Below are 16,506 nucleotides of genomic sequence, written 5' to 3' on the forward strand. Positions count from 1 at the left end.
ACACACACTCACACCCGATACCTTTCCCTCCCACACACACACACACACACATCCGACACCTACCCCCACACACACTCACTCACACCCGACACCACCCCCCACACACACTCACACCCGACACATAACCCCCCACACACACTCACACCCGACACCTTCCCCACATACACTCAGTCCCGACACCTTTCCCACACACACTCACTCATACCCGACACCACCCCCCACACACACACTCACACCCGACACCACCCCCCACACACACTCACTCACACCCGACACCACCCCCCACACACACTCACTCACACCCGACACCACACCCCACACACACTCACTCACACCCGACACCACCCCCCACACACACTCACTCACACCCGACACTGCCCACCCCACAAACACGACACCACACCCCACACACGCTCCCCACACACCCGACACCACGACCCACACACGCCCCCCACCACCACCCCACACGCCCCCTCCACGCACCCGACACCACCCCCCATACACGCCCCCCACGCACCTGACACCACCCCCCACACACGCCCCCCCACGCACCCGACACCACCCCCCACACACCCCGAAACTCGCCCCACACACGCCCCCCACCACCACCCACACACGCCCCCCCCCACACCACCTCCCACACACGTCGCCCTCACACACCTGACACCAACCCCCACACATGCCCCCCCACACACCCGACACCACCCCCACACTAATCCCCCCACATGCCCCCCCACACACACCCGACACCATCACCCACACATGTGCCCCCACACACACCCACACAAACCCGACACCCCCCCCACATAACCCCCCCACAAACCCGACACCACCCCCCACACTCACCCGACACCACCCCCCACACACGCCCCCCCCACACACCCGAAACCATCACCCACACATGTGCCCCCACACACACCCACACAAACCCGACACCCCCCCCACATAACCCCCCCACAAACCCGACACCACCCCCCACACACACCCGACACCACCCCCCACACACCCGACACCACACCACACACACGCCTCCCCCCACACCCGACACCACCCTCCACACACCCGACACCACACCACACACACGCCTCCCCCCACACCCGACACCACCCCACACACACGCCCCCCCACACACGCCCCCCCACACACACGCGCCCCTCACACACACGCCCGACACCACCCCTCACACACGCGACACCACCCCTCACACACGCCCACCCCACACACCCGACACCACCCCCGACACATGGCCCACACACAAATCCGACGCCAATCCCCACACACGCCCCCACACACACCCAACGCCACCCCCACATACAAACCTGACGCCACCCCCAACACACACCCGACGCCACCCCCCACACATGCACCCCACACACACCCAACACCAATACACACACACGACCCCCACACCACACACCACACCCCACACACACCCGACACCAACCCCCAGGCACGACCCCCACACACACCAGACACCACCCCCACACTCCCAAAACCACTCACCACACACCCGACACCTCGCCCCTCACAACCGACACCACCTCTACACTCGCCACCGACACACACCCGAGACCACCCCCACACACGCCCCTCACACACACCCGACGCCACCCCATACACACGCCTCCCCACACACACCCGACACCACCCCACACACATGCCCCACACACACGCCACACAGCCCCCACACATGCCCGACACCACGCCCACATCCCACACACACCCCCCACCACTCCCCCACACACCCCCCACCACTCCCCCACACACAACCCGACACCACCCCACAAACACCTCCCACACAGACCCGACACCACACCCCACCCCACACACACCCGACACCACCGTCCACACACACCCCCCACACACACCCGACACCGCCCCCCACACACACCCGACACCACCCTCCACACACACCCCCGACACCACACCCCACACACGCCCCCCACACCACACCCCACACACGCCCGCGACACCACCCCCACACACACCAGACACCACCCCCCCCACACACGAGACACCACCCTCCACACACATACCCGACACCACACCCCACACACACCGCCCACACATACCCCTCACACCACACCCCTCACACACCAGACACCACACCCCACACACAGCCCCGACACACACCCGACACCAAACCCCCCACACACCAGACACCAGACCCCCACACACCCAACACCACCCCCACACACCCGACACCACCCCCCACACACAACCCCCCACACACCCGACACCACCCCCCACACACACCCCCGACACCACCCCCCACACACACCCCCGACACACACACCCGACACCACCCCCACACACCCGACACCACCCCCCACACACAGCCCCGACACCACCCCACACACACAGCCCCGACACCACCCGCCACACCACCCCCCACACACAGCCCCGACACCACCCCCCACACACAACCCCGACACCACCCCCCACACACAGCCCCGACCCACACCCGACACCACACCCCACCCACACCACACACACACCAGACACCATCCTCCCCCGCCACACACACCCGACACCACCCCACACACAAACCCCCCCCACACCTGACAGCACCCCACACACACCCGACACACCCACACCACCCACCCCACACTCCCGACACCACCCCCCTCACACGCCCCCAACACCACCACCACACACACCAGACACCACCCCCACACACACCCCCGACACCACCCCACACACACGCCCCCCACACACACCAGACACCACCACCACACACCCCCGACACCAGCCCCCACACACACCCCCGACACCACCCCCCACACACACCAACCACCCCGCGCACACCCCCCCCCCACAACACCCCCCCCCACACACAGCCCCGACACCACCCCACACACACAGCCCCGACACCACCCCACACACACAGCCCCGACACCACCCGCCACACCACCCCCCACACACAGCCCCGACACCACCCTCCACACACAGCCCCGACCCACACCCGACACCACACCCCACCCACACCACACCACACACACACCAGACACCATCCTCCCCCCCCACACACACCCGACACCACCCCACACACAACCCCCCCCCACACCTGACAGCACCCCACACAGACCCGACACACCCACACCACCCCCCCCACACTCCCGACACCACCACCCTCACACGCCCCCAACACCACCACCACACATACCAGACACCACCCCCACACACACCCCCGACACCACTCCCCACACACACCCACCCCCCCCACACACACCCACCCCCCCCACACACACACCACCCCCCCACACACACACCACCCCCCCACACACACACCACCCCCCCACACACACAACACCCACCCACACACACAACACCCCCCCCACACACACAACACCCCCCCCACACACAACACCCCCACACACACACCCACCCCCCCCACACACACCCACCCCCCCCACACACACACCACCCCCCCACACACACACCACCCCCCCACACACACACCACCCCCCCACACACACAACACCCACCCACACACACAACACCCACCCACACACACAACACCCCCCCCACACACACAACACCCCCCCCACACACACAACACCCCCCCACACACACAACACCCCCCCACACACACAACACCCCCCCACACACAACACCCCCACACACACACACCACCCCCACACACACACCACCCCCCCCACACACTCACCACCCCCCCACACACTCACCACCCCCCCACACACACACCACCCCCCCCACACACACACCACACCCCCCACACACACACACACCACCCCCCCCACACACACACACCACCCCCCCCACACACACACACCACCCCCCCACACACACACACCACCCCCACACACACACCACACCCCCACACACACAACACCGCAACACACACATATAACACCCCCCCCACACACAACACCCCCACCCTGCCCACACACACCACCACCCCCCCACACAACACCCCCACCCAGCCCACACCCACCACCACCCTGCCCACACCCACCACCACCCCCACACACCCACCAACCCGCCCACACACCCACCAACCCGCCCACACACACCCACCACCAGCCCCACACACACCCACCACCAGCCCCACACACACCCACCACCAGCCCCACACACAAAACACCCCCCCACACACAACAACCCCCAACACCACCCCCCTGCACACACCCCCGCACAACCCCCCACACCCCGGACGCCAACCCCCCCACACATCTGACACCACCCCCCCACAACCACCCACCCCCCCCACAACACCTCCCCCACACACAACACCACCCCGACACACAACACCCCCCCCACACCACCCCCCTGCACACCCCCCGACACCACCCACACACCCACCACATTCCCACACCCACCCACCACCCCCCCCCACACACAACACCCCCCCACACACAACACCCCCCCACACACAACACATCCCCCACAGACACCCCCCCGCACCTCCGACACCCCCCCACACATCCAACACCACCCCCCCAACCCCGACACCACCCCCCACACACCACACCACCCCCCAACACCACACCACTCCCCCCTCACACCACACCACTCCCCCCCCACACCACACCACTCCCCCCCCATACCACACCACTCCCCCCCCTTACCACACCACTCCCCCCACACCTCACCACTCCCCCACCCACACCACACCACTGCCCCCCCAACACCACACCACTGCCCCCCCAACACCACACCACTGCCCCCCCCACACCACACCATTGCACCCCCCACACCACCCCCCCACACACCACACACCCCCACACACACACCACACCACCACCCCCACACACACACCACACCACCACCCCCACACACACACCACACCACCCCCCCCCACACACCACACCACCCCCACCCCACACACCACACCACCCCCACCACACACACCACACCACCCCCACCACACCACGCCCCCCACACACACACCACCCCCCACACACACACCCCCCCACACACACACACACCACCCCCCCACACACACACCACCCCCCCACACACACACACCACCCCCACACACACACACCACGCCCCCAAACACACACACCCCCCCACACACACACACCCCCCCACACACACACACCCCCACACACACACACCCCCCCACACACACACCCCCCACACACACACCACCCCCCACACACACACCACCCCCCACACACACACCACCCCCCACACACACACACCACCCCCCACACACACACACACCACCCCCCACACACACACACCACCCCCCACACACACACACCACCCCCCCACACACACACCACACCCCCCACACACACACCACACCCCCCACACACACACCACCCCCCACACACACACACCACCCCCCCCACACACACACCACCCCCCCCACACACACACACCACCCCCCCACACACACACACCACCCCCCCACACACACACCACCCCCCCACACACACACCACCCCCCCACACACACACCACCCCCCCCACACACACACCACCCCCCCCACACACACACCACCCCCCCCACACACACACCACCCCCCCCACACACACACCACCCCCCCCACACACACACACCACCCCCACACACACACACACCACCCCCACACACACACACACACCACCCCCCCACACACACACACACCACCCCCCCACACACACACACACCACCCCCCCACACACACACCACCCCCCCCCACACACACCACCCCCCCACACACACACCACCCCCCCACACACACCACCCCCCCACACACACCACCCCCCCACACACACCACCCCCCCACACACACACCACCCCCCCACACACACACACACCCCACCCCACCCCCCCACACACACCCCCCCACACATACACCCCCACCACACACACACCACCACACCTCCCCCCACACACCACCCCCCACACACACCACCCCCCACACACACACACACCCCCCACACACACACACCACCCCCCCCACACACACACACCACCCCCACCCACACACACACACACACCACCCCCCCCCCACACACACACACCACCCCCCCCACACACACACACACCACCCCCCCCACACACACCATCCCCCCCACACACACCATCCCCCCCACACACACACACACCATCCCCCCGCACACACACACACCATCCCCCCGCACACACACACCACCCCCCCGCACACACACACCACCCCCCCGCACACACACACCCCCCCCCACACACACACCCCCCCCCCCCACACACACACACCACCCCCCCCCACACACTCACACCACCCCCCCACACACACTCACACCACCCCCCCACACACACACACCACCCCCCCCCACACACACACACCACCCCCCCCACACACACACCACCCCCCCCACACACACACCACCACCCCCACACACACACACACACACCCCCACACACACACACCACCCCCCCACACACACACACCACCCCCCCACACACACACACCACCCCCCACACACACACACCACCCCCCACACAGACACACCACCCCCCCACACAGACACACCACCCCCCCACACACACACACCACCCCCACACACACACACCACCCCCACACACACACACACCACCCCCCCACACACACACCACCCGCCCCACACACACCCGCGCCACACACACCCCACACACACCCGCGCCACACACACCCCCACACACACCCGCGCCACACACACCCCCACACACACACACACCACCCCCCACACACACACCACCCCCCCACACACACACCACCCCCCCACACACACACACACCACCCCCCCCACACACACCACCCCCCCCACACACACCACCCCCCGACACACACACACACCACCCCCCCCACACACACACACCACCCCCCCACACACACACACACCACCCCCCCGACACACACACACACCACCCCCACCACACACACACCACCCCCCCCACACACACACCACCCCCCCCACACACACACCACCCCCCCCACACACACACCACCCCCCCACACACACACACACACCTACACACACACACACCCACAAACATCCCCCACACACACACCACCCCCCCACACACACACACCACCCCCCACACACACACCCGCACACACCCACCCCCACACACCCACACACACCCCCACACACACACCCACACACACACACACAGACCCCCACACACACACACACCCCCACACACACACACACCCCCACACACACCACCCCCCCACACACACCACCCCCCACACACACACACCACCCCCCCACACACACACACCACCCCCCCACACACACACACCACCCCCCCCACACACACACACCACCCCCCCCACACACACACACCACCCCCCCCACACACACACACCACCCCCCCCACACACACACCACCCCCCCCACACACACACAACCCCACACACACCCCCCACACAGACACACCACCCCCCCCACACACACACACCACCCCCCCACACACACACACCACCCCCACACACACACCACACCCCCACGCACACACCACCCCCACACACACCCCCCCCCCACACACACACACACACACACCCACACACCCACACAACCCCACACACACCCCCCCCACACACACACCACCCCCCCCACACACACAACCCCACACACACCCCCCACACACACACACCACCCCCCCCCACACACACACCACCCCCCCACACACACACCACCCCCCCACACACAAACACCACCCCCCCCACACACACACACCACCCCCCCCACACACACACACCACCCCCCCCACACACACACCACCCCCCCCACACACACAACCCCACACACACCCCCCACACACACAACCCCACACACACCCCCCACACACACACACCACCCCCCCCACACACACACCACCCCCCCACACACACACCACCCCCCCCACACACAAACACCACCCCCCCACACACACACCACCCCCCCACACACAAACACCACCCCCCCACACACACACCACCCCCCCACACACACACCAACCCCCCCACACACACACCACCCCCCCCACACACACACCACCCCCCCCACACATACACCACCCCCCCCACACACACACACCACTCCCCCCACACACACCACCCCCCCCACACACACACCACCCCCCCCACACACACACCACCCCCCCCACACACACACCACCCCCCCCACACACACACCCTCCCCCCACACACACACCCTCCCCCCACACACACACCACCCCCCCACACACACACCACCCCCCCCACACACACACCACCCCCCCCACACACACACACCACTCCCCCCACACACACCACCCCCCCCACACACACACCACCCCTCACACACACACCACCCCCCCCACACACACACCCCCCCACACACACACCACCCCCCCCACACACACACCCCCCCACACACACACCCCCCCCACACACACCACCCCCCCCCACACACACCAACCCCCCACACACTCACCACCCCCCCACACACTCACCACCCCCCCACACACACACCACCCCCCCCACACACACACCACCCCCCCCACACACACACCACCCCCCCACACACACACCACCCCCCCACACACACACCACCCCCCCACACACACCACCCCCCCACACACACACCACCCCCACACACACACCACCCCCCCACACACACACAATACCCCCCACACACACAACACCGCGCCCACACACACCCACCACCCCGCCCACACACAACACCACACCCACACACAACACCCCCCACACACCACACCCCCCACACACCACACCAACCCCCACACCACACCACCCCCCTCCACACACACCACACCACCCCCCCACACACACTACACCAGCCCCCACACCACCCCCCACCACCCCCCCACACACTCAACACCACCCCCCACACACACCCAACACCACCCCCCCCCCACAACACCCCCCACACCCAACACCACCCCCCCACACCACCCCCCCCACACACCACACCACCCCCACCACACCACCCCCCCCACACACACACCACCCCCCACACACATCCCGCACCAGCCCCCACACACACCCAACACCACTCCCCCACACCACCACCCCACACACACCCAAAACCACTCCCCCACACCACCACTCCACACACACCCAACACCACCACCCCACACACATCCCGCACCAGCCCCCACACACACCCAACACCAGCCCCCACACACACCCAACACCACCTCCCCACACCACACCCCCACACACACCCAACACCAACCCCCCACACCACCACCCCCACACACACCCAACACCACCCCCACACACACCCAACACCACCCCCCCACACCACCAGCCCCCCACACACCCAACACCCCCCCCACACCACCCCCCCACACACACCCAACACCACCCCCCTCACCACCACCCCACACACACCCAACACCACCCCCCTCACCACCACCCCACACACACCCAACACCACCCCCCTCACCACCACCCCACACACACCCAACACCACCCCCCTCACCACTACCCCACACACACCCAACACCACCCCCCTCACCACTACCCCACACACACCCAACACCACCCCCCTCACCACCACCCCACACACACCCAACACCACCCCCCTCACCACTACCCCACACACACCCAACACCACCCCCCCACACCACCACCCCCACCCACCCAACACCACCTCCCCACACCACCCCCCCACACACACCCAACACCACCCCCCCACACACACCCAACACCACCCCCCACACACACCCAACACCACCACCCACACACACCCAACACAACCCCCAACACCACACCCCCACACACACCCAACACCACACCCCCACACACACCCAACACCACACCCCCACACCACCCCCCCACACACACCCAACACCACCCCCCCACACCACCCCCTCACACCCCCCCCAACACCACCCACTCATACCACCCCCCCCACACACCCCCCCACCACACCCCCACACCACTCCCCACACACACACCCCCACCACCCCCCCACACCACTCCCCCACACACCCCCCCACCACCCCCCACACCACCCCCCCTCACACCACCCCCCCACACACACCCAACACCACCCCTCACACCACCCCCCCACACACACCCAACACCACCCCTCACACCACCCCCCCCACACACACCCAACACCACCCCTCACACCACCCCCCACACACACCCAACACCACCCCCCACACACCCCCACCCCCCCCCCAAACCACTCCCCCACACACCCCCCCACCACCCCCCACACCACCCCCCCACACACACCCAACACCACCCCCCACACCACCACCCCACACACACCCAACACCACCCCCCATACCACCACCCCACACACACCCAACACCACCCCCCACACCACCACCCCACACACACCCAACACCACCACCCCACACCACCACCCCACACACATCCCGCACCAGCCCCCACACACACCCAACACCACTCCCCCACACCACCACCCCACACACACCCAACACCACTCCCCCACACCACCACTCCACACACACCCAACACCACCACCCCACACCACCACCCCACACACATCCCGCACCAGCCCCCACACACACCCAACACCAGCCCCCACACACACCCACCACCTCCCCACACCACACACCCACACACACCCAACACCAACCCCCCACACCACCACCCCCCCCACACCCAACACCAACACCCCACACCACCCCCCCACACACACCGAACACCACACCCCCACACACACCCAACACCACCCCCCCACACACCCAACACGCCCCCCACACCACCCCCCCACACACACCCAACACCACCCCCCACACACCCAACACCACCCCCCTCACCACCACCCCACACACACCCAACACCACCCCCCTCACCACCACCCCACACACACCCAACACCACCCCGCTCACCACTACCCCACACACACCCAACACCACCCCCCTCACCACTACCCCACACACACCCAACACCACCCCCCCACACCACCACCCCACACACACCCAACACCACCCCCCCACACCACCACCCCACACACCCAACACCACCCCCCCACACCACCACCCCACACACACCCAACACCACCCCCCACACCACCACCCCAAACACATCCCGCACCAGCCCCCACACACACCCAACACCACCCCCCCACACCACCTCCCCCACACACACCCAACACCACCTCCCCACACCACCCCCCCCACACACACCCAACACCACCACCCACACACACCCAACACAACCCCCAACACCACACCCCCACACACACCCAACACCACACCCCCACACACACCCAACACCACACCCCCACACACACCCAACACCACACCCCCAAACCACCCCCCCACACACACCCAACACCACCCCCCCACACCACCCCCCCACACACACCCAACACCACCCCCCCACACCACCCCCTCACACCCCCCCAACACCACCCACTCAAACCACCCCCCCCACACACACCCAACACCACCCCACACACACACACCCCCCACCAACCGCCACACACACCCCCCACCAACCGCCACACACACCCATTACCACCACCCCACACCACCCCCCACACACACCCCACACACACCCAACACCACCCCCCCACACCAACCCCCCACACACACCCAACATCACCTCCCCACACCTCCCCCCCACACACACCCAACACCACCACCCACACACACCCAACACCACCACCCACACACACCCAACACCACCACCCACACACACCCAACACAACCCCCAACACCCCACCCACACACACCCAACACAACCCCCAACACCCAACACCACACCCCCACACACCACCCAACACCACACCCCCCACACACACCCAACACCACACCCCCACACCACCCCCCCACACACACCCAACACCACCCCCCCACACCACCCCCTCACACCCCCCCAACACCACCCCCTCATACCACCCCCCCACACACACCCAACACCACCCCACACACACACACCCCCACCAACCGCCACACACACCCATCACCACCGCCCCACACCACCCCCCACACACACCCCATACACACCCAACACCACCCCCCACACACACCCAACACCACCTCCCCACACCTCCCCCCCACACACATCCAACACCACCCCCCCACACACACCCAACACCACCCCCACACCCCACACCACCACGCCCACACACACACCACCACCCCGCCCCACTACCCCCCCACACACACCCAACACCACCCCCCAACACCAACCCAACACCAACCCCCCCACACACACCCAACACCACCCTCCACACCACCCCCCCACACACACCCAACACCAACCCCCACACCACCCCCCCCACACACACCCAACACCACCCCCCCACACCACCCCCCCCACACACCCAACACCAACCCCCCACACCACCCCCCCCACACCCCCACACCACCACCCCACACAACCCCCCCCCACACACCCACACCACCCCCCCACACAACCACCCCCACACACACCCAACACCACCCCCACACACACCCCCCACACACCCAACCCCACCCCCACCCACACCCAACACCACCACCCCACACAACCCCCCCCACACATACCAACACCACCCTCCCACACCACCCCCCACACACACCCCACACACACCCAACACCACCCCCCCACACCAACCCCCACACACACCCAACACCACCCCCCCACACCCCCACACCACCACCCCCCACACACACCCTACCCACCCCGCCCCACTACCCCCCCCACACACACCCAACACCACCCCCCCCACACACCCAACACCACCCCCCCACACCACCCCCCCCACACACCCCACACCACCCCCCCCACACAACCACCCCCACACACACCCAACACCACCCCCACACCCCCCCCACACACACCCAACACCACCCCCACACACACCCAACACCACCCCACCCACACCCAACACCACCACCCACACACACCCACACACCCCCAACACCACACCCCCACACACACCCAACACCACACCCCCACACACACCCACACCACACCCCCACACACACCCAACACCACACCCCCACACCACCCCCCCACACACACCCAACACCACCCCCCCCACACCCACACCCTCACACCTCCCCACACCACCCACTCATACCACCCCCCCCACACACACCCAACACCACCCCACACACACACCCCCCACCAACCGCCACACACACCCCCCCAACCGCCACACACACCCATCACCACCACCCCCACACCACCCCCCACACACACCCCACACACACCCAACACCACCCCCCCCACACCAACCCCCCCACACACACCCAACACCACCTCCCCACACCACCCCCCCCCCCCACACACCCAACACCACACCCCCACACACACCCAACACCACCACCCACACACACCCAACACCACCACCCACACACACCCAACACAACCCCCAACACCCCACCCACACACACCCAACACAACCCCCAACACCACACCCCCACACACACCCAACACCACACCCCCACACACACCCCAACACCACACCCCCACACCACCCCCCCACACACACCCAACACCACCCCCCCACACCACCCCAACACCACCCCTCATACCACCCCCCCCCACACACACCCAACACCACCCCCACACACACACACCCCCACCAACCGCCACACACACCCATCACCACCCCCCCCACACCACCCCCCACACACACCCCACACACACCCAACACCACCCCCCACACCAACCCCCCACACACACCCAACACCACCTCCCCACACCTCCCCCCCCCACACACATCCAACACCACCACCCCACACACACCCAACACCACCCCCCACACCCCACACCACCACGCCCACACACACCCCACCACCCCGCCCCACTACCCCCCCACACCACCCCCCCACACACACCCAACACCACCCCCCAACACCAACCCTCCACACCACCCCCCCACACACACCCAACACCAACCCCCCACACCACCCCCCCACACACACCCAACACCAACCCCCCACACCACCCCCCCCACACAACCCCCCCCCCACACACCCAACACCACCCCCCCACACAACCACCCCCACACACACCCCAACACCACCCCCACACACCCCCCCCACACACCCAACACCACCCCCACCCACACCCAACACCACCACCCCACACAACCCCCCACACACATACCCAACACCACCCTCCCACACCACCCCCACACACACCCCACACACACCCAACACCACCCCCACACCAACCCCCCCCACACACCCAACACCACCCCCACACCAACCCCCCCCACACACCCAACACCACCCCCCACACCCCACACCACCACGCCCACACACACCCTACCACCCCCGCCCCACTACCCCCCCACACACACCCAACACCACCCCCCACACCACCACCCCCACACACACCCAACACCACCCCCCATACCACCACCCCACACACACCCAACACCACCCCCCACACCACCACCCCACACACACCCAACACCACCACCCCACACCACCACCCCACACACATCCCGCACCAGCCCCCACACACACCCAACACCACTCCCCCACACCACCACCCCACACACACCCAACACCACTCCCCCACACCACCACTCCACACACACCCAACACCACCACCCCACACCACCACCCCACACACATCCCGCACCAGCCCCCACACACACCCAACACCAGCCCCCACACACACCCACCACCTCCCCACACCACACACCCACACACACCCAACACCAACCCCCCACACCACCACCCCCCCCACACCCAACACCAACACCCCACACCACCCCCCCCACACACACCGAACACCACACCCCCACACACACCCCAACACCACCCCCCCACACACCCAACACGCCCCCCACACCACCCCCCCACACACACCCAACACCACCCCCCACACACCCAACACCACCCCCCTCACCACCACCCCACACACACCCAACACCACCCCCCTCACCACCACCCCACACACACCCAACACCACCCCGCTCACCACTACCCCACACACACCCAACACCACCCCCCTCACCACTACCCCACACACACCCAACACCACCCCCCCACACCACCACCCCACACACACCCAACACCACCCCCCCACACCACCACCCCACACACCCAACACCACCCCCCCACACCACCACCCCACACACACCCAACACCACCCCCCCACACCACCACCCCAAACACATCCCGCACCAGCCCCCACACACACCCAACACCACCCCCCCACACCACCTCCCCCACACACACCCAACACCACCTCCCCACACCACCCCCCCCACACACACCCAACACCACCACCCACACACACCCAACACAACCCCCAACACCACACCCCCACACACACCCAACACCACACCCCCACACACACCCACACCACACCCCCACACACACCCAACACCACACCCCCAAACCACCCCCCCACACACACCCAACACCACCCCCCCACACCACCCCCCCACACACACCCAACACCACCCCCCCACACCACCCCCTCACACCCCCCCAACACCACCCACTCAAACCACCCCCCCCACACACACCCAACACCACCCCACACACACACCCCCCACCAACCGCCACACACACCCCCCACCAACCGCCACACACACCCATTACCACCACCCCACACCACCCCCCACACACACCCCACACACACCCAACACCACCCCCCCCACACCAACCCCCCACACACACCCAACATCACCTCCCCACACCTCCCCCCCACACACACCCAACACCACCACCCACACACACCCAACACCACCACCCACACACACCCAACACCACCACCCACACACACCCAACACAACCCCCAACACCCCACCCACACACACCCAACACAACCCCCAACACCACACCCCCACACACACCCAACACCACACCCCCACACACACCCAACACCACACCCCCACACACACCCAACACCACACCCCCACACCACCCCCCCACACACACCCAACACCACCCCCCCACACCACCCCCTCACACCCCCCCAACACCACCCCCTCATACCACCCCCCCACACACACCCAACACCACCCCACACACACACACCCCCACCAACCGCCACACACACCCATCACCACCGCCCCACACCACCCCCCACACACACCCCATACACACCCAACACCACCCCCCACACACACCCAACACCACCTCCCCACACCTCCCCCCCACACACATCCAACACCACCCCCCCACACACACCCAACACCACCCCCACACCCCACACCACCACGCCCACACACACACCACCACCCCGCCCCACTACCCCCCCACACACACCCAACACCACCCCCCAACACCAACCCAACACCAACCCCCCCACACACACCCAACACCAACCCTCCACACCACCCCCCCACACACACCCAACACCAACCCCCCACACCACCCCCCCCACACACACCCAACACCAACCCCCCACACCACCCCCCCCACACACCCAACACCAACCCCCCACACCACCCCCCCCACACACCCAACACCACCACCCCACACAACCCCCCCCACACACCCAACACCAACCCCCCCACACAACCACCCCCACACACACCCAACACCACCCCCACACACACCCCCCACACACCCAACACCACCCCCACCCACACCCAACACCACCACCCCACACAACCCCCCACACACATACCAACACCACCCTCCCACACCACC

Source organism: Chiloscyllium plagiosum, unplaced genomic scaffold (genome assembly GCF_037043375.1).
Source record: "Chiloscyllium plagiosum isolate Xiang-an unplaced genomic scaffold, Cpla_swu_hap1 HiC_scaffold_9, whole genome shotgun sequence".
Lineage (NCBI taxonomy): Eukaryota > Metazoa > Chordata > Chondrichthyes > Orectolobiformes > Hemiscylliidae > Chiloscyllium > Chiloscyllium plagiosum.